This window comes from Lolium perenne, chromosome 5 (assembly GCF_019359855.2).
Source record: "Lolium perenne isolate Kyuss_39 chromosome 5, Kyuss_2.0, whole genome shotgun sequence".
Taxonomy (NCBI): Eukaryota; Viridiplantae; Streptophyta; class Magnoliopsida; order Poales; family Poaceae; genus Lolium; species Lolium perenne.
In genome coordinates, this window is record NC_067248.2 from 86,813,642 (window position 1) to 86,836,413 (window position 22,772).

Genomic DNA, 22,772 nt, shown 5'->3' on the forward strand with positions numbered 1-22,772 from the left:
GGTGAGATTGACAACCTCACTGTTACGTTGGGGCAAACTATCTTGATTGTGTTGTGCAGGTTCCACGTTGGCGCCGGTTTCACTGGTGTTGCGCCGCACTACACTCCTCCACCAACAACCTTCACGTGTTTCTTGACTCCTACTGGTTCGATAACCTTGGTTTCATACTGAGGGAAACTTGCTTCTATACGCATCACACCTTCCACTTGGGGTTCCCAACGGACGTGTGCTTCAGGCGTTATCAAGCTAAATTTCTGGCGCCGTTGCCGGGGAGATCAAGACACGCTGCAAGGGGAGTCTCCCACATCCAATCTCTTTACTTTGTTTTTGTCTTGCTTTACTTTATTTTATTTTCTGTCTTGTTTGCTTTATATCAAAAACACTAAAAAAGTAGTTGCTTTACTTTGTGTATTGTTTACTTGCTCTATATCAAAACACAAAAAATTAGTTACTTGCATTTACTTTATTTACCTTTTGTTTATTTCATCATGCTTCCTCCTAAGTTCACTCTTAAAGATATACCGGTAGGGCAAGGGTCTATCATTGGAAGAGATAATATAGAAGAATTTTTCACTCATGTTAGTATAGTTGACGATTTTGAAGTTAGATCCTTGGTAGAACTTGCTCCTAATTATAAAATTGCTACTGCTTCCTTAGTACACATGTTGGAGGCTAGATTTGTTAATCTTAATCCAATAATGCAACACATGTTTCTTACACTCTCTGATATGGAGATGGGGGAAAAGAGAGATTTTGTTTTAGAGGTCCTTCTTAGAGAATTTGGTGATATAGCTAAAGAAGCTAGAAAAGTTTTTATTAAGCATAAGAGGCTTGGGTTTTATACTGATTTTGCAAAAACACTTGAAAAGAAGGACATGGATAGATTAAAGTACACTAATAATGTTAATGGTGAGGGGGAGATCAAAGTACCAATACCTAGTAAGCTCCTAGGGATGCATGAAGCTTTAGAAAATAACTATGCTTGGCTTGTTCCTGAAAATTTGTTTGATGAGAATAGTAAGCCTAAGAGCAATGAAAGAGGAGTTACTTATATAGACCAGATACAATGCATTGTTGAGAAAACTCTCAACTCCCCAGGTAATAATGTTGATGCTTCCTCTCTTGATAATACTTGATTTGCACTTTCTGCGCCTAGCTGAAAGGCGTTAAAGAAAAACACTTCTTGGGAGATAACCCATGTTTTATTTTATTACTGTATTGTTGAGTCTTGGAAGTTGTTACTACTGTAGCAACCTCTCCTTATCATGTTTTTGTGCCAAGTAAAGTCTCTATAGTAAGGTTGATACTAGATTTGGATTGCTGCGCAGAAACAGAATTGCTGTCTGTCACGAATTTGCGTAGATCTCTCTGTAGAAAAATCAAACAAATCTGCCAATTTACGTGCGTGATCCTCAGATATGTACCCAACTTTCATTAGTTTTGAGTTTTTCCATCTGAGCAAGTTAAGTGCCTCAGAAAAATTCGTCTTTACGGACTGTTCTGTTTTGACAGATTCTGCTTTTTATTTCGCATTGCCTCTTTTGCTATGTTGAATGGATTTCTTTGTTCCATTAACTTTAAGTAGCTTGTGCAATGTTCAGAAGTGTTAAGAATGATTATGTCACCTCTTAATGTATGAATTTTTGATTATGCACTAACCCTCTAATGAGCTTGCTTTAAGTTTGGTGTGGAGGAAGTTTTCAAGGGTCAAGAGAAGAGGATGATACAATATGATCAAGAAGAGTGAAAAGTCTAAGCTTGGGGATGCCCCCGTGGTTCATCCCTGCATATTTTAAGAAGACTCAAGCATCTAAGCTTGGGATGCCCAAGGCATCCCCTTCTTCATCGACAACTTATCAGGTCACTTCTAGTGAAACTATATTTTTATTCCATCACATCTTATGTTCTTTACTTGGAGCATCTGTTTGCTTTTGTTTTTGTTCTTGTTTGAATAAAGTTGGATCCCACCATCCTTGTATTGGAGATATTACGCTCCGCTTTTTCATTTGAACACTTGTGTTCTTAGTTATGCTTTAATGTGGTGATGAATATGTAGCTATGTGTCTTAGTTCTTATAAGTTGCTTGTTGAGTGGTAACCATGTTTCTGGGGACGCCATCAACTTTTTACCTTTGTTGGATATCATGTGAGATGCTATGCATGTTCGTCTTGTCTGAAGTAAGGGTGATTTATCATGATCAAATGGTTTGAGTATGCATATGTTAGAGAAGAACATTGGGCCGCTAACCAAAGCCATGTATCATGGTGGAAGTTTTCAGTTTGGACATTCATCCTCAATCTCTTATGAGAATATTATCTGTTGTTGAATGCTTATGCATTAAAGAGGAGTCCATTATCTGTTTTCTATGTTGTCCCGGTATGGATGTCCTAAGTTGAGATCAATTAAAAACGAGAAATCAAATGCGATTGATCTCCTTGGACCTTTGTACAGGCGGCATAGAGGTACCCCTTTGTGACACTTGGTTGAAACATATCTTATGCAATGATAATCCATGTAAATCCAAGCTAATTAGGACAAGGTGCGGGCACTATTGGTATTCTATGCATGTGGCTTGCAACTTGTAGGAAGTATTATGCATAACACATATGAATTATTACTACCGTTGACAAAATTGTTTCTATGTTTTCAAAATAAAAACTCTAGCACAAAAATAGTAATCCGTGCTTCCCTCTGTGAAGGGCCATTCTTTTACTTTATGTTGAGTCAGTCTACCTACTTCTTTCTATCTTAGAAGCAAACACTTGTGTTAACTGTGTGCATTGATTCTTACATGTTTACTTATTGCACTTGTTATATTAATCTATGTTGACAATTATCCATGAGATATACATGTTACAAGTTGAAAGCAATTGCCGAAACTTAATCATCCTTTGTGTTGCTTCAATGCATTCTACTTTGAATCTATTGCTTTATGAGTTAGCTCTTATGCAAGTCTTGTTGATGCTTGTCTTGAAAGTACTATTCATGAAAAGTTTTTGCTATATGATTCAGTTGTTTAGTCATTATCTTTTGTTAGCAATCTTTTGCTTCGAATCACTCCATTCATCTCATATGCTTTACAATAATGTTGATCAAGGTTATGTTGGTAGCATGTCACTTCAGAAATTATTTGTTGTTATCGTTTACCTACTCGAGGGCGAGTAGAAACTAAGCTTGGGGATGCTTGATACGTCTCCAACGTATCTATAATTTCTTATGTTCCATGCTACTTTTATCATAATACTCACATGTTTTATACATACTTTACATCATTATTATGCATTTTCCGGCACTAACCTATTAACAAGATGTCGAAGCGCCAGTTGCTGTTTTCTGCTGTTTTTGGTTTCAGAAATCCTACAAAGCTAATATTCTCGGAATTGGACGAAATCAACGCCTAGGGTCTTATTTTTCCACGAAGCTTCCAGAAGACCGAAGAGCATACGAGGTGGGGCGACGAGGCGCCCACACCATAGGGCCGCGCGGCCAGGGTGGGGCCTGCGCCGCCCTATGGTGTGGGGCCCTCGTGCCCCCACCGACGCTGCCCTTCCGCCTACTTAAACACTTCGTCGCGAAAACCCTATTCACTACAAGAAAAGTTCTGATAGACAACGTCTCAAAATCGTCCGCTAAGGGGTATTTTTCGTCGCCTATGGGCCTAACCCGACGATATGGGTTCTGTTGTGGAAACTGCGTCAGGCAAAGTCCAACGACGTTTTTTTCGGTCCGTCGCGCTTGGGCGCCCTTCCGCCACGGAAAATCGGACCGTTGCGCAAGTGTTTCCGGAGCCCGTTGATCGCCGACGTCACGCAATCGACACGTGCGTACGCCGTTAATCGGCATTAACGGCGTTAACCGCGAAACCCGTGGTAGATGGTAGGCCCACACGAGGCACGCCACGTCATAACCGGGCCGGGCCAGAAGACATACTTTGACCGGCCACCTAGATAGCGGGGCTGGTCCAATAGATACGTGGGCCGGGCCTAACCTCTAATGTTGACTGGTCAAAACTTAAATGGGCCGGCCCATTTAACATGTGGGGTCCACCTTACAGCAACTGGGCCGGCCCAAGAAGCAAGTGGGCCGGGCCAAAAACACAGGTGGGTCCCACTTTCCTGTTAAAAGGCCGGCCCATTTAGTGTGTAGGGTCCACCGTATAGCAAGTGGGCCGGCCCAACAAGCTAGTGGGCCGGGCCAAAAACACAGGTGGGTCCCACTTTCCAGTTAAAGGGTCGGCCCATTTAGTATGTGGGGTCCACCATATAGCAAGTGGGCCGGCCCAACAAGATAGTGGGCCGGGCCAAAAACACAGGTGGGTCCCACCTTCCTGTTAAAGGGCCGGCCCATTTAGTATGTGGGGTCCACCATATAACAAGTGGGCTGGCCCACCAAGCTAGTGGGCCAGGCCAAAAACACAGGTGGGTCCCACATTTATGTTAATAGGCCGGCCCATTTGGTTTGTGGGGTCCACCATATAGAAAGTGGGCCGGCCCAACAAGATAGTGGGCCGGGCCAAAAAAACAGGTGGGTCCCACCTTCCTATTAAAGGGCCGGCCCGTTTACCATGTGGGACCACCATATAGCAAATGGGCTGGCCCAACAACATAGTGGGCCGGCCCAAAAACACAGGTGGGCCCCACTTTCCTGTTGAAGGGCCGGCCCAATTAGTATGTGGGGTCCACCATGCAGCAGGTGGGCCGGCCCAACAAGATAGTGGGTCGGGCCAAAAATACAGGTGGGTCCCACTTTCCTCTTAAAGGGCCGGCCCATTTAGTATGTGGGGTCCACCACAAAAGCAAATGGGCTGGCCCAACTATTTAGTGGGCCCCGGTAGTATGTGGGGTCCACCTTTTTGCAAGTGGGCCAGCCCAATTAGAGTGTGGGGTCCACGGTAAATCAAATGGGCTGGCCCAAGAAGTAAGTGGGCCAGCCCGTTTAGTTGCTGTTTATATGCCGGCATAATATGCGCTTTAGGATTTTGCGGGCAGGCACATATGTGATTTTGCTTAATTGGGCCGTTTAAGGGATGGGAATTCGTGATTTAGATACTGAGAATATTTACGCAGCATTGATTTCTGTCGAATAGCCTCACTTACCACAAGCACCAAAGAAAAAATGCGCGAAAGAACTATAAAAACTAACTAAATATTACATCAGCTGCAAGGCATTGAAAAAAATATTACAGAACCCAGAGAAATTGAATGGTAATTAAACCTAGCAATACAATGAAGCGATCCGGCAATCTTTTAAGTTGTCCATGCATCACCTATATCTGAAACAAAGACATTACAAGTTAAGACAAAGAACAATGGAAAGGCAAAGACACTACAATATTGTTTGCCAAAGAATTTGGAACTCATCATTTCGTCGTTATAACAAGATCATTGTAATGCGCACAATAAGCAAACAAAGAGTGCATGCCGCATACCAACAGCCAATATAACAGAGCATGTTAGAATGAAACAGCAGACTTACTACTGTCGAGTCCCATGCAAACCAACATGTTCAGGGAGTACAAAATTGGCATGAACAACATAGTAGCAAAGCTATAAATTTTGTAACGACGAGTGAGCAAGATACGTAATATAGTGGGATCACTGTGAACTTGTATAAGAGGGAATGCAAACCAATATGTTCAGCATTCCATATGTGAGCGTCATGCCAAGTCAGAGAAACAAGTCGATAATGCAGCTTTTGAAGAACAAGATGGCACACAAAATTATTATCTAGTAATATGACAAGTTTATTTGTACTACAGGCTTAGATAGCAGAGTGATAGCATGCCAAACTAAGTCCTTACTTTGTTAGCTTACAATGAACTAGATACAAAACAATGGCATCACCTGTAGTACAGGGAATGCAAGCCAACATGTTCATGGAGTAAAAAATTGGCACAAACAACATAGTAGCAGGCCATAATTTTTGAAACAACATCTGAGCAAGATAAAGTTATGATGGCTAGATCTACAGAGCAGGGAATGTAAACCAAATATAGAAGTTACGATGCCAAAAGCTATAGAGCAGGGAATGCGAACCAACATGTGCAATTACTTAAAATTGGCCATGAACTAAATAATAGCAGGATGTTACTATAATAGCTAGGAATAATACAGATAGGAGTTATAATGGCATCACTGATAAACTTGTAGATAAGGGAAAAAAATCAATTTGTTTCGGGATATAAAGTTGTAATGAGCAACACATAGAGGATAGTTAATGCTACGGCTTAGGATGGACCAGAAACGGAATATAGTGGGATCTGAACTTGTAGAAAAGGGAATGCACACCAATATGTTCACAATTCTATATGTGAGCGCCATGCCAATTAAGAGAAACAAGTTAATATTGCAGCTTTTGAAGAATCAGATGGCAGACAAAATTATGATGGAAGTTGCTGCTGTGACGAGTCAAATAAAATTTGTACTGCAGGATGGCAGAGCGATAGCATGCAGGAACAAATAGCAGGCAGTTAATTTGTACTGCAGGATGGCAGAGCGATAGCATGCAGGAACTAATAGCAGGCAGTTAGCTTACGACGAAGTAGATGGAAATAACAATGGCATCACCGTAGTACAAGGAATGCAAACCAACATGTTCAGGGAGAACAAGATTGGCATGAACAACGAATGAGCAAGATAGAAGTTATGATGGCTACATCTACAGAGCAGGGAATGCAAACCAAAATGTTCAATCGCTTGAAGTTAGCAATGAACTAGAAAATGGCAAGGTGTTACGGTCATAACTAGGAATGAACTAAAAGAGCTTCAGACAAACAGGCATCTGAACCCAGAACATGGCGCTAAAACAAGGGACTTACATTAGGAGAAGCACTCTGTGGGAATCACAGCAGATCTTCCTGGGGTTGATAGATCCGGTGATGAAGTACACTACATGTGCTCCTTGGGGTTGGAGAGACGGCCATTAAACTTCATGGTTACTCATCTAATCTGCAAAGACGTAACGGCGCGTCGTTAGCACAAACAGGTTCCCCCAAGATTAAACAAGAACTTGCAGGCAAGCAATAGAAAAGCGACAGTAGAAGAGTTTAGATCATGGACGGCGCCGGTGAAGCAGATTCGGTTCATGCACATCGGTGTCGGTGAGCAAGATCCGATGCGGTGGACGATGCCGCAGCTGAAGCGACTGCGGTAGGCTGCTGGATGAGCATATGGTTTCGAGGTTCGGCGGGGATGATCCGGTCCGGTTGATGACGGCGTCGATGAAGCGGCTCCGGCAGGCAGCCGGATGACGAGGATCGCGAGGGCTCGGGTAGGCCAGGGAAGTCCGGCGGGGATGTTCCGGTGCGGTGGTCGTGGAGGTGGTAGAGAGAGGGACTTGGGAAGTTCCGGTGGGTGGTCTGAGGGAAATGAATTTTTTTGGGAGGGTTTCCGGGGCTAGGGAGGTGGTGATCCAAAAAATGACGGGCAGACCCCCCCACCAACCGACTTTGCTGTCATCTCCACAAGGGTAGAATGGGAATTTGAAAGCGTGTGAATTTTTTGTATTTTGTGGGCGGGAAGTTTTGCCGCTATGAGATTTTGAATTTGGCTAAGGTCCAAGTATAATGATAAAAAATTGTGAGACCGTACTAGTACCTCTGTTCAAGGCCGAGTGCAAAATCAAATCATCATCACCTTGAATATCGGTTACTATCATCGTGTTCTATCTTCTTATCCCATTCAAAAACACGCCTGAAATATTTCTAGATTGGCGGGAGATTTTGCCGCCCGATTGAGATTTGATTTTGAATATGGCTATGGTCAAGTAATATAATATAATACTAATATAAAGACGGTACACCTGGTTAAGTACTAATTGCTCTGCTTCGGCAGTTAAGGCCAGCAGCCACATCAAGCCATCATCATTACAAACAAAATCAGTCAAATCTAGAAGCTAGTATAGGATAAATTCACAGCAGCATAATAAATCCAGAAAACTAATATAATACTACATAAACTGCATACAAGAGCCAAAAGCAGCCAATAACAATGTTAATGTTCACGACAAACTAATCTGAAAATAATACAAGACACAATGTATGGCCAACATGAAGATTAGGATACCCCAAGATGAACGAATATGTTCTTCATTCAGCATATATTTCTTCGTCACTCCATTGAAGGACATTTTCATTGAACTCCTTCCGTCTGCAGTGTGCAGCCAATACATCCTCCAAACGGTATGGCCTTTGTTCATTTCTCATACCTTAGTTTCCTAATCTATTCACATGTATTGGCCACTCATCCCAGGCCTTTATATCATCAAAGTACTCTCTGATATAACCAAAATCTGTGTAGTAGATGCAGCCAGGTCGAAGTGTCGGGTGCACTCTGGTGTCGACGGAGATACACCGGATATAATGGACGAAGAAGGCACGACTGCCAATGTTATTGACGGCATGGAGAGAGCGGCTCTCAGTGTCCACACGGTACACCAATGGTTGACCTTCCTCCAAATGCTTGTTGTCCAACAACACAAGCAGCAGAGCACCATCCGACTCCACAAGGTAGAACTTGTTATTTCCAAGTTCTGGAAATGAAAATACTGTATCCATTTTGACAGTGCTCGCACGCTGCTCCAACTGGACATTGTTGGTGCACACTAATTTTCCGAACTCAAAATTGTTCACAGCTATTGCATACAATTCACCATTGAACGGGGTAATGCAACGCAGACAATGGTGCTCGATCGAAAATCTTCCTTCTCCCCAATCTTCATCTATACCCTTAGTTGGAGTGCTCTCATCGACCCAAGCAATTTCCGCCGGGTAATCTTTGGAAACGAAGACCATAGTCGGGGACTTCATCACAGCGACTTTAATAACGTTTGGCATATGCGCCTCAAACATAGTATTCAATGTCTTTGTGAGTGGGTTCAGAAGCCGTATCTTGTGCGGCTGGTTCTTCTGGGCAAGCACGATGACGCCACGGCAAAAGCCGACAAAGTAGTATCTAAAATATATTGATGAAGATAACATTCAGCACTAAGATGTTTACGATTGAAAATAAAAATAGATTAACTCTATAGATATGGAGGAATTTGAACCTTGCATGAACTTCCGTTAGATCGATGGTGACGTAGCGGGATGTGCGGAGGTGTAGGAAGGTGAAATCAGCAGCGCGTGGAAGGCCGTGGTCTAGCATGATCCATTCGTGCAGGTGCACGTCGGGCTCAGGTAAACCTGAGCGCCAATTTCTACAGACTTGCCTCATAGCAGAGTAGGTGTCAGCGTACTGCTCGTTCGCCAGTAAGCATTCGCCGATCTTGTGAAGTGGTCCATCAGCCGAGAGAGAGGCCCAGTTCACGGAGGCGACGGCCGCCGGCGCATTCTTCTTGTCCATCGCCGGCAGGGAGCGCGCGTGGGCGGTTGGTGTTTTTTCCTTCGATTTGGAGAAGTTGATGGGACGTGAGAGGCGTGGTTGCGTGCGTGAGTGAGAATGAGACTGTGTGCAGAGGGAGGGAGAGAGGGGGCTCTGGCAACGTGACGGTTGGTCTCGGCAGTTTCTCAAAAAAGCTAGACGTTTGGTCTCAACACGCGCACCGCCTAACCGCTGTGCACCGCGACACGCGTCCGTGGTACTGCACGTCTGCACCGTTACGTGTACTCAGTTAGCCTTACACTGGAAAAATATCTGCACTCAGTTTTCCCCTCGAGTACTAATACTGGCTAGTGCATTACCTCATAAAAAAAATACTGGCTAGTGCAATATACTCAGTTTTACCCTCAAGTGGCTGATCAACAGAGAGTCAACAAATGGGATTAAGCTATCTAATTGAGTAATTTCATGCGCAAAAAAAAATCATAGTGCCTCCTACTCATGGAGTCTTGTTAAGAAGAGGAGGTCTAATACGTGGAAAACAGAATAGCACACCACAGGTCCGAAATGATGGAAAGGGCTAGGCAATCCACTTATTATAGAACTCAACAAAAACCACATGGAACTATATTAAACTTATGCAGTAGCCAACGCAACCAAAAGTCAGAAGTGCAGGCTGAATCCCAAAGGCACAACACAAAAAGGAAACTTGCAACCTTATATAAAAGGGGCTATGCAACCCACTTATATACACATTAACAGCCATCCTCGTGTGTGACAAGAGAAATTCAACACTGGATTCGGAGGTAGGCACATGAAGCTTTACAAGGGCCAATGGGGCACCAACAATTTAAGGATGAATTGAACCACACCGTCAACAATTCAAACTCGAGACCTTGGCTCTAATACCATTTAAGTTCGAACGGATTGAAAAGGCTAGGCAACCAATTTCTAAAACATCCACATGAACAACTACCAAGTTGATCCCAGCCGTAGATAAATGCATCCACCAACAAAATAGGAACAGTGCCTCAGTCTCAGTAAACATTTCACAATACCAAGGTACTCACATGTCAATGTCAGTGTTTTCATCTCCAATTATCTATGGCATTTTATTAGTCTTTTGAGAGATTATAACAAACTTGATTGGCCTCCTGCAGTAGGGCATCACATGCTTCTGATCTCGATCTCAACATGTCAACTTGGTTTCTTAACACATCTGCTGCAGCTCGTTCTATTTGGATTTGTTCCTCCAGAACTTGTGCAGAGAAAGACTTGGACTTGGACTTGGACTGCAAAAACCCAGCATTTCGCAGGAAAGTGTTTTTGGTGATATCTTTATTTTTAAGTACCATGGTAAATGTCTCCATACATTCTTCTAGAGTTTTTTCCATACCATCTTTCCCGGGTTTTGCCATCTCCAATTTCATATTTGCCTGAAAAGTTTTGAGTCGTGTAAAAATAAAAGTTATTACAGAGAAACATGCAGACGGTAGATTTAATGTGTATGAACTACTTCTAATCCTACAAGTTGGTATGCCTGATTACACATCAAATGCATTTTCACAAAAACGCCTACAAGATCATATTGACATATTGCTCCTACAAATTGGCAAGTGTGTAGTTAAAAAATTTAAATCATAAAGAAGACTTACAATAACACTTTCTGCAAGTTCTCCTATCACATTATGTTTGTTCTTCTGGCATGCCTCGAACTGCTCTGCCAGAGTCATCTCTTTGTCTGGTTGCATGTTGTTTGCATGATCTACTTTCTGCATTTTTGTACAATCATATGGAGATCAAATAACGTGGTTGAAATGGAGGATGGAAATATAACATGCACACGGAGTTCTACACAATTTACGAGTAACATATGTAGCAATGCTGAGACCAGCGGGGCATTACTTTTTGCCAGGAGATGCCCAACCAAGTGACGAGATCCTGTACGGCTTGGTAAACGTTGTTTCAAGCGGTTAGCCTGGTTCCTTTTAGACAACGTCTGCAAAAGGAGACTAGTGAGACACTGGCGCAAAATAAGTATTCGGAATTTAATCTGGTTTCACGGTCCTCATAAGCCATACCACATTCTTTGGATCAGACCAATGCTTGACAAGATCTCCCCACTGCTCGTCAGTCATACAGGGTGCAGGAGACTTTGTTCGAACATTGGCAGTAATCTGGCCAGTGAAGTATGTCGCCTTAAGCTTATAGCGGTGCTGGCGCAACAATTCTTTGAATATGGAAGCGATGACAAACTTTACATCCTCATTATCCTCATCGAATTCAAACCTTAACTGCTCACAACGGTGGAATGATTGGTGAGTTATATAGCATAGAAACAACAGTAAGCTACAAGAAATGGGACAGATCAATGTGGAATAATTTATCATTACCAGGAGAAGCATGACTTACGTGTAAATTATGCACTAAACTCTCGAACTGTGAAGGGGTGTCAACGTGCTGCTTCCACAATGGGAAGGTAGGAAGTTCATTCCTGATAAAATGGCCAACCTGTGATACAAGATATGAAGATTCATGCGGATGAAGTGGCCTTCTGCCACCTACAATAGATGTGATGCGAAATCTTGAACCCATTCCGGAAATCTTAGCTGCAAGTTTTTTTCCTACCGTTGGCCCCCTCGTTTTTATTGATCGTGGCGAACCTACCAAGTTAAGCATTACATCAAGCTATCATGGTATATAGATACATAAGGGAGCATTAAACTACAAGTCTTGAAAAAAGTATTACCTTTTTTGGCGTGGGTCTCATCATCGGGAGAGGAGTTGTCTTTCGCAGGACTAAGGGTCGGAGGGAGATTGTAACATCCCAAGTTTTCAACAAATAATAAAGCAAGTGAGATTTCATTTACTCAAAATTCACAACTAACAAAAACTTTTTCAATGCATATAGTGCCACATATAGTGTTGTGCATTTAAGTGATTTTCTTGTGTGCTATTGCCATGATGAGTGTTAGCATGTAAATCAATTACTATATGAACACTAATCAAGATCACCAAACCCTAGCTTGAGGAGAAATAAAGAAAATAAGAAAAATCCCTTCATCACTCACATACACCATATGCAAAAATACAAAACCACCACCAAGGCCATAATTGCTTGCTTCCTTGCTTCTAAAAAGCTTTAATATGATAAACTAACACAATTGTATCATTGGATCATGAATCAAAGCAAGAGAAATCAAGAACTCATCATACATATGATAATGGTCACTTTGGTTAAAAATATTTTCTTCACCACTTTACACCCCTGTATTTCTTAAAACCTAAACTAAACTTTGTCAACCAAAGCCATGTCATCCAAGACCATGTCAAGGTGAACACTTTTCATGTTGACCACCATGTCCAGAGTTGACTAGGTTGACCAGAAATTAATTGCCAAAACAGGACCAGAGAATAAAATGAAGATCATCTCAAATTTGAAACTTTGCATTTCATTTCCAAATTGAGTACCACCACCACCATTACATCACTATAATTATATAAAAGAGATTCACCAAAAAGATTTCCAAAATTTGAAAATTTTCTTCATGCGGCCATTGTGTCGAACACTTGGCAGGCATAAATTCAGTATTGTGCAACACCCCTTTGTCCAACAGATTTGAGGCTAAACCCCTTTGCCAATGTGATCATTAGCTAGTTCAATACCCCCTGCCTCTAGCCCAGTACTTGCATGGTCGATTAAAGCCATGGAAAAACCCTAAACTATGCAACACCACACCATGCCGGCCACTTTGGCATATCCACCTCTAGCCCTCCTCTCACACTTTCTTCTTGTCCTGGAGCATCTACACTGCATAAGGAATCAAATGGTACACGCACGCACGAAGCCAAGCCTTGGCATTGGCCAGAACGGCCGTGGCCAAAACCATGCCAGTACACGCCCATGCCGCGGTGAGCGCGCTCTGGAACGCGCCAGAGCACCGTGCACTCGAACGCGCCCGTCCTTGCCCTGCATCCCTACCACCGCGTCGTCTAGCCACTCCAAGCCCTCTACCCGCTAGACATGCTCGAGCACAGCCCAGAGCCTTGTCGCCGTCGTCCTCGTCGTCGACGTACCGCGGGTACCGCGATGATTACTGGAAGAAATCGAGCGTTTCCGTAGCCCTATCTCTGCGCCAGCTAGCCGTTGAGCATCGCCAGGACGACGCCTACAAGATGCTGTACTCACCTTGCCCTTTCGATCGACGGAGAAGCCGCGCCATGGCCGCGCCCTTGCAGCACGCTCGGCCACCTCCCTCCCTCTATAAATACCGACGATCGGCTCCTCCCTTCAGCACACAATCTCCTCCCCTCTCCTCACTGAGCACTACTACACAGCCAATTTCACTAGAGCTCGCCGGAGCTGCTCGAATTGCGAGCTCGAGTCCGCCGGAGCCCGCGGAAGCTCTGCTTCAATTGACGCCTCCCCGAGCTCCACAACTGCGCCAGCCGCTTCCTCATCGACCACCACTTCTCCACGCACATTGCCAGGGACCTGCAACGGCCTGGTAAGCGCTCCGACCCCCTACTGGCGCTCTGGGTTCGCCGGAATCTCGCCGGGGACGACGACACACGCCAGCCGTTGATCTGCTTCTTGATCCAACGCTCCCTATCGCTCGTACCGCTTCGGCGTGTTATGAGGCGCCGACAGGTGGCCCCCACCCTGTCAGCGCAGCCCGCCCGCACCAGTTGCTTGCTGGGCCGCGCTGTGCTGTTTAATTCGTTTGGGCCCATTTACGTTTCCCGCCAGGCCCAAAAATTCAAATAGAATAAATCCAATTAGTTCAAATTCAAATACTGCTGCTCACTTCTAACTTGAATAATTTAAAATCTGCCAAACCAAATCTAGCAAACTTTATATTGTTGGAAAGCTCATGAAATTGTCTAACTAATGCCACTGGCCTCATGTCCAAATTCGTATTAATTTTTAAATGATAAAAATAACAAGGCAGAGCCTTTTCTAACTTCAAATAATTATTAAAAATAATCTATAAATGATTTTAAGTTGATTCCAATTCTAATAAATCACAAATGATGTTCTCTAATTGATTATGCAATAATATAGTCAGGTTATTTGCATGATCATGGACTAGATCAAATAAAATAGCTATGTAGTTAATCCTAACACCATTTAACTTGAAATTCAAAATTTAATGAATAGTATGAGAGCTACTCTCTCATTTAAATCTTGATCCTAAGTAATATAACCAGGGGGAATGACCTAGGCTAAAGAACCCTTGATAAATATTACTTAGAGATTTTAATGCATTTAAAATAATAATATGATAACATGTGTAGTGTAGCACTTTAATTAAATTAGACTCACATATAATAGATATGAAATGTTGACTTGAGTCAACCTATATTTCATACCTGATTATTATATGGAGAGATTAAATCTTATTACAAAGTAAAGAGAAGAAATGAATTTCTTTAAGGATCTACCTATCTAAATTTAAGAAATAGGGATAATGAGAGGAAATTATTTTTCTAATAAATAAGAAATCATCAAATAACTCACCATGCCATGTTTGATTGATAATAGGACTAGAGTGTGAACTCTTTGAGTGTTCCTAGTTTAGCATATGAGTTTGGTTTAGTATTTATACCTCGTATTCGTATATAGACGCTAGTAACGAGGATTACCAAGAGGAGGAGGCCTACTCCCAAGAAGAGGAAGAGCACTTTGACCACTACTCAGCTCAAGGCAAGCTAACCCTTGCTAAATACAAAAGCTTAGCTCTACAAGAGCAAAGGCATCATCACACCTTACTTTGATGTATTACCTATCCCATGTTTTACTTAATTTTACTTTGGCTTATTTACTTCAAAGTACCTTTTGAGTTATGATTCACTTGGTCTAGAATAGAACAATACTTGGGTTAGATGAACACAAATCAAAGCTAGATTAGCACCCCTCATTTAGTGGCTATTGCTAATCAATTAAAATTTGACTACTCTAGATGGGAACAAGTGATGTTGATATGAAATTGAAACCTTGGGAATGATGGTTCATTCCAAGGAATGACTTTGAAGGTGAATATGACCAAGAGAAGATGGTGATTTTTGATATAAAACTGAGATGGGTTTGAATGCGATACCTTTCCAATTATACAAGTACCCCCACAATACCTGATTATGGGTAGGGCTTAACTAGAAACTTGTGTATTTTAGTATGGGTTCCCTCTAAACAAGCATCATAGGGGTTACGCCGAGGCTGCCTCCGTATGTGAGAAATGATGTGAATATGAGGAGAATGTACGACCCAAGCCCTGTGCAGTTCCCGGGTTAACAGTTGGTTCTCACCGGGAGGCCAAGCTCATGGGGAGAGGTGCCTATACTAGGACATATAAGTGAAAGGTTATGATTGATGATCCGCGTACTGAGTTACGATGATTCGGGGTTATCCTCGACGGATGAAATCAATAGTTGTGGCACAAGAGTACAACCTCTGCAGAGTGTTAAACCTATTCGAATAGCCGTGTCCGCGGTTACGGACGGTTGGAAGGGCCATACTACTTCCATTATCAGGATTTATGTTGAAATAATAATGGTGATTAATGAATTGTCTTGAATCCCAAATGAATGGTGGGAATGACACTAATGTTCCCACTTGAGTTAGTCTATTAAATAATGAGGATTTTTATTAAATGTTGATTCAAAGAAAACTTGGCTTTATGCAAATAAACTTAGAGCTTAGTACCCCCTTTACTACAATAAATTATGCTTTACCTTAGTATTAGTTTGCGAGTACTTTAAAAGTACTCATGGCTTTGCCCTGGCTATTCAAATGCCAGACTATGAAGAGGAGCAACAGTATCAGGATGACGGACAGCAGGACGTCTATGATAACTAGGATCGTCTTCTAACGTCAAGCGTTGCCTGTGGAATTATGAGTCCACTACTACTACTACGCTTCCGCTACTTATGTGTGATGTGAACAATCTATTTGTGTAATATTGGATCATGTGATCCTTTGATGTAAGACCTTATGTGTTGTAATAAATGATGACTCTGAACGACTTACTATTATATCTCGCAAAAACAATCTTCCTGGGATTGCGATGAATGATATGATAGGGCATCCGGACTTAAAAACCCGGGTGTTGACAAGTTGGTATCAGAGCCATTGTTTGACCTTAGAAGACCTTAGTTAGAATGGACGGCCAACAAACTTAGTTTAAAATAAAATAGTTATGAAAATATACTCATACCCTTACCTTGGAATTCCTTTTCAAAATAATCCATTTCATTGATTATTACTTAAAATTTTGAACACTGACAATTATTAACTTATTTGTCACTCCCTCTACAGATGGATCCCATCACCCCGACGGAGCCCTTTCTCCAGACCCAAGTCTATGACTTGGCGAACGGGGGAGACCTGATCTTCGAACGCGATCTGTTCGCGCTCACCGACTTCCTCGGACGCACGCCTCCCGTGTTCTACGGGGGTCAGATCTCGGACAACGGCCAGCTCCAATGGCTGATCATGGCTAACCTTCCGGGAAAGCCGGAGTCACCCATGTTCCGCCAGATCCAGTTCTCGCTCCGCGAGAACACTTGGGTGGATGGACTCGCCCATGCTCTGCAGGAGTCTCTCGCTCGTCTGTGCGGGCAGAACTCGCTGGCCATCGAAGGGGAACGCTTTGCGCACTTCGCAAGGCACTCCTCTGTTGGTCTGCCCCTCAGCCTGCCGTACCACCCCGTGCTGAGGCACCATGTGGACCACCTCGACTACATGCTGTACGAGACTCGGTCGGCGCTGAGCGACTCCCGCTCCGCCGCCAACCACACTCAGCAGCAGCTGAACCAGTACGCGGAGACCATCAAGGTCATCGCGAAGGAGCGCAGGACTCTGCGCCAGCTGGTCGCGAAGAGGGATGCCACCATCCACCGCCTCAAGACCAAGATCGCCGTCCTGAAGGAGACCATCTCCACTCGGGTGGAGCAGCTCCAGATCCTGGAGGGAGAAGGCGAGGGGGAAGACATCCAAGGGGATGGCTACTCCTACGTCAGCAACGACAACGACTACGAGCCGGAGGAGGAGGGAGACGACGACTTCCACTAGACCCTGCCTGCCGGGATGGACACCACCTTCCCGCTCCGCATCGATGGATAGCTTCCATCCTCTCCTTGAGCACCGCGTAGCCTGAGATGTATCGGTCCTTTGTATTCGCCCCTTGTATCGTAGCTTGTTGAAAGGGTTCTTCAAACCCTCCGGAATGTTGGCTTGTAATAATTGCTACCTTCATGACTATGTTAGTATGTGTAATATTATTATGTTATGAACCATGTTTTAAATAAATGTGAGTTTACTCCCCAAAAATTAAGCCATAGAAATTGTCCCTCTTATCTTATGATCCATATCTCTGTTCAGATGGCACATTCCAATCGCAACGCCAACCCAGATGCGTTGACGCAGATACTGCAACAGATGTTGGCTGAAAGAGAAGTGGATAGGACTGAAAGGCAGGCTAACTTAGCTGTACTTCAACAGTTAGCACAGAACAACCAAGGCCACGGGAACCATGATCACCCGGGCTCCAAGTTGAAGAACTTTCAGAACACCAACCCACCGGTGTTTAGCAAGACAGAGGAACCCCTTGATGCTGATGATTGGCTCCAGACAATGGAGAACAATCTTGAGGTTGCCGGAGTGGAGGCAAATGACAAGGTGCTGTTTGCCACTCACTATCTGGCAAGACCTGCACGTGCCTGGTGGACGAGTGCTCGCGCGTTGAATGCAGGGCAGCTCATGACTTGGGCAGACTTCAAGCTCAAGTTTAGCAAGTACCATGTGCCACCAGGTCTCATCAAGAAGATGCGGGATGAGTTCCGCGAGTTAAAGCAAGGCCGTCTGACCGTGGTAGAATACCGCGACAAGTTCCTCACCTTGTCAAGGTACGCCCCGGATGAGACTGATACCACCGAGAAGAGGAAGGAGAGGTTCCTGAACGGACTGCACGATGAGATGCAGACTGTGTTGGTCAACATCCCTTTTGCTGACCTCGAAGCCCTTGTTGACTCCGCCATCCAGATGGAGGGCAAGCTGAACCAGGCCAACGAAAACCGCAAGCGTCGCATGATGCACCAGAGTGGGCCTAGCAACAACTCCAAGTTTCGCTCTGGCTCAAGCGGAGGCTTCACCCCCAGAAACAACAGGCCACCGGCACAGATGTCGCGCCCTGGTTACCAGAACCGGAGCGGAGGAAACCCCAGGACGGGAGGACACCCCCACAACAGCAACAACTTCATCCACCACAACAACAACTTTAACCGCGCCCCGACAAGAGCCCCTGCCAATCCCAACACCAACACTGCTCCAAGGACTGGGAGCAATGCTGTCCCTGTCGCCCCCAAGGACATGTCCACCATCAACTGCTATGAGTGCGGTGTGTTGGGGCACTTCTCCAAAGAGTGTCCCCAGCGACTCGCCAAGATGGCCGCCAACACTACTGGCCCTGCTCAGCAGCAACGCCGTGTCGCCAACAACAAGAAGTTCGCCCCCAACAACCCGAACAACCGCGGCGGTCGCCTCTTTCACATGAATGCGGAAGAAGCACAGGAAGCCCCAGATGTCGTGCTGGGTATGTTCTCTGTTAACTCAATACCCGCAAGAGTGCTGTTTGATTCTGGAGCATCGCATTCATTTGTTACGGAAGAATTTGCATGCACTAGTAAGATTCAACCCATCAGTTTGAAGCATGTCATGGTAGTGCAAATACCTGGATCAACAACTAAAGCTAGAAAAATTTGCAAAGATGTTCCTATCAGAATTCATGAAATAGATTTCTATGCCAACCTAATTGTTCTGGGAACCAAAGGTTTAGAGGTAGTACTGGGTATGGACTGGATGTCCAAACATCATGGATTGATTGACTGTGCCAAGAAGGCCATCACCATGACTAGTAGCACCGGAGTGTTAGTCGAGCACATCTCAGAAAAGCTGCCCAGAAAATTTACCTGCAACCAGAGTGTAACCAAACCCACCCTGGATCAAATCAGAGTCGTTTGTCGATACTCTGATGTGTTTCCGGAAGACCTACCTGGTATGCCCCCAGATCGGGATATCGAGTTTATCATCGAGTTAATCCCCGGAACCGGACCTATAGCCCAGAGAGCTTACAGCATGAACCCGGCAGAATTAGTGGAACTGAAGAAACAACTGGATGATATGTTAGCCAAAGGTTTGATCAGACCAAGTGCATCACCCTGGAGATCACCAGTTTTGTTTGTGGACAAGAAGGATGGTACTATTCGTTTATGTACGGATTACCGCAAACTCAATGATGTCACCATCAAGAACAAGTATCCCCTGCCCAAAATAGAAGACCTGTTTGACCAGTTGACCGGTGCCACCGTGTTTTCTAAGATTGACCTTAGGACAGGGTACCATCAGCTGAAGATCCGTGCATCGGACATTCCCAAAACTGCCTTCACCACCAGATATGGATTGTACGAGTACAATGTTATGTCATTTGGATTGACCAATGCCCCCGCTTATTTCATGAATCTCATGAATAAGATCTTCATGAAATTCCTGGATAAGTTCGTAGTTGTCTTCATCGACGACATCCTTATCTACTCCAAAACCGAAGAAGAACATGAGCAACACTTGGAAATGGTCTTAGAGACTCTTCGGGAACACCAGCTGTATGCCAAGTTCAGCAAGTGCGAGTTCTGGTTGAAGGAAGTAGGATTTCTGGGACATATCTTGTCCGCAGGAGGAATTGCCGTTGACCCCTCAAAGATAAAAACCGTTGCAGAATGGAAAGCCCCAACCACCCAGACTGAGGTCCGTGCATTTCTCGGATTAGCGGGATATTACCGCCGATTCGTTGAAGGATTCTCAAGCATAGCCAGACCAATGACCCAATTGTTGAAAAAGGACAAGAAGTTCGAATGGACGAACAAGTGTGAAGAGAGCTTCCAACAGCTCAAGAACAGACTAACTTCAGCCCCAATACTGATCATGCCAGACATCACCAAACCCTTTGATGTGTATTGTGATGCCTCCAAGATTGGTCTTGGATGTGTGTTGATGCAAGAAGGCAAAGTGATCTCGTACCTGTCCAGGCAACTGAAGCAGCATGAACAGAATTACCCGACCCATGACTTAGAGCTAGCAGCAGTAGTGTTAGCCTTGAAAGTATGGCGTCATTACCTCATGGGTAATCGATGCGAGATCTATTCCGATCACAAGAGTTTGAAGTATATCTTCACCCAAAAGGAACTGAACATGAGGCAACGGAGATGGTTAGAGTTAATCAAGGATTATGATATGGATATCCACTATCACCCAGGCAAGGCCAATGTGGTAGCGGATGCTTTGAGTAGACTGCCGTGTCAGTTGAACTCCATGATTGCCAAAGAACAACCTAGCCTTCACCAAGAGTTTGAACAGTTTAGAATGGAGCTCGTAAGTGAAGGATTTCTCACTAGCATTGAACTTCAACCCACTTTAATTAGTCAAATCAAGGAAGCTCAGAAGAGCAATGCAAGCATTGACGGGATTAAGAGCCAGCTAGCAGCAGGAAAGGCACCGGGATTCACTGTTGATGAAGAAGGAGTACTTTGGTACAACGGACGCTTGTGCGTGCCGTCAGATTCAGAGTTGAAACAAGTGATTCTAAAGGAAGCCCATGACACCTTATATTCTATTCACCCCGGAGGTACCAAGATGTACCAGGACTTGAAGGAACAGTTCTGGTGGCATGGAATGAAGCGAGAAATCGGGAGTTACATCGCCAAGTGTGACATCTGCCAGAGAGTCAAGGCAGAACACCAACGACCCGCCGGACTGCTACAGCCCCTGCAGATTCCCGAATGGAAGTGGGATTCCGTAGGAATGGACTTCATCACCGGATTGCCCAAATCCAGTAAAGGGAATGATTCTATCTGGGTAGTGGTCGATAGATTGACCAAAGTCGCCCATTTCATCCCCGTCAAAACCACCTACCAAGGACCAAGACTTGCAGAGTTATATATCTCACGGATAGTCAGCCTGCACGGAACTCCGAAGTCAATAGTATCTGATAGAGGATCTCAATTCACCTCCAGATTTTGGCAGAAGGTACATGAAGGACTCGGAACTAGGCTAAACTTCAGTACAGCATATCACCCTCAGACGGATGGACAGACTGAACGCGTCAATCAGATACTAGAAGATATGCTGAGAGCATGTGTGTTGGAATATGGATCCAAGTGGGAAGACTGTTTGCCGTACGCCGAATTCTCGTACAACAACAGCTACCAAGCCAGTTTGCAGATGGCCCCCTTTGAAGCTCTGTACGGAAGGAAGTGCCGTACCCCTCTGAATTGGTCGGAAGTTGGAGAGAGTCAAGTTTTTGGACCAGATATTCTTCGAGAAGCTGAAGAGAAGGTTCACAAGATCCGTGAGTACCTCAAGACCGCTCAATCAAGACAAAAGAGCTACGCCGACAAGAGACGCCGAGAGATGACTTTTGAGATCGGAGATTTCGTATATCTCAAGGTGTCCCCTCTTAAAGGAATGCAGAGATTCCAGCTTAAAGGAAAGCTCGCACCCCGTTATGTTGGACCTTTCAAAGTCCTGAGTCGCCGAGGAGAAGTATCCTATCAGCTGGAGTTACCAGAAGAAATGTCAACGGTGCACAATGTGTTTCATATCTCATTACTCCGGAAGTGCTTGGAGGTACCTGAGAAGACTGAGGTGTTCAAGAACATTGACCATCGTACTGTGGATATCAACTCAGATCTAACCTACCGCGAAGTACCTATTCGCATTCTGGAGGAAGCATTCAGAACCACTCGTACCCGGAGTATCAAGTTTCTGAAGATACAATGGAGTAACCACACAGAAGAAGAAGCCACTTGGGAAAGAGAAGACTTTATGAAGACTGAGTACCCCAATCTCTTTAGTACCTAGTTTTCTTCCAGATCTCGGGACGAGATCTTTTGTAAGGGGGAAGGGTTTGTAACATCCCAAGTTTTCAACAAATAATAAAGCAAGTGAGATTTCATTTACTCAAAATTCACAACTAACAAAAACTTTTTCAATGCATATAGTGCCACATATAGTGTTGTGCATTTAAGTGATTTTCTTGTGTGCTATTGCCATGATGAGTGTTAGCATGTAAATCAATTACTATATGAACACTAATCAAGATCACCAAACCCTAGCTTGAGGAGAAATAAAGAAAATAAGAAAAATCCCTTCATCACTCACATACACCATATGCAAAAATACAAAACCACCACCAAGGCCATAATTGCTTGCTTCCTTGCTTCTAAAAAGCTTTAATATGATAAACTAACACAATTGTATCATTGGATCATGAATCAAAGCAAGAGAAATCAAGAACTCATCATACATATGATAATGGTCACTTTGGTTAAAAATATTTTCTTCACCACTTTACACCCCTGTATTTCTTAAAACCTAAACTAAACTTTGTCAACCAAAGCCATGTC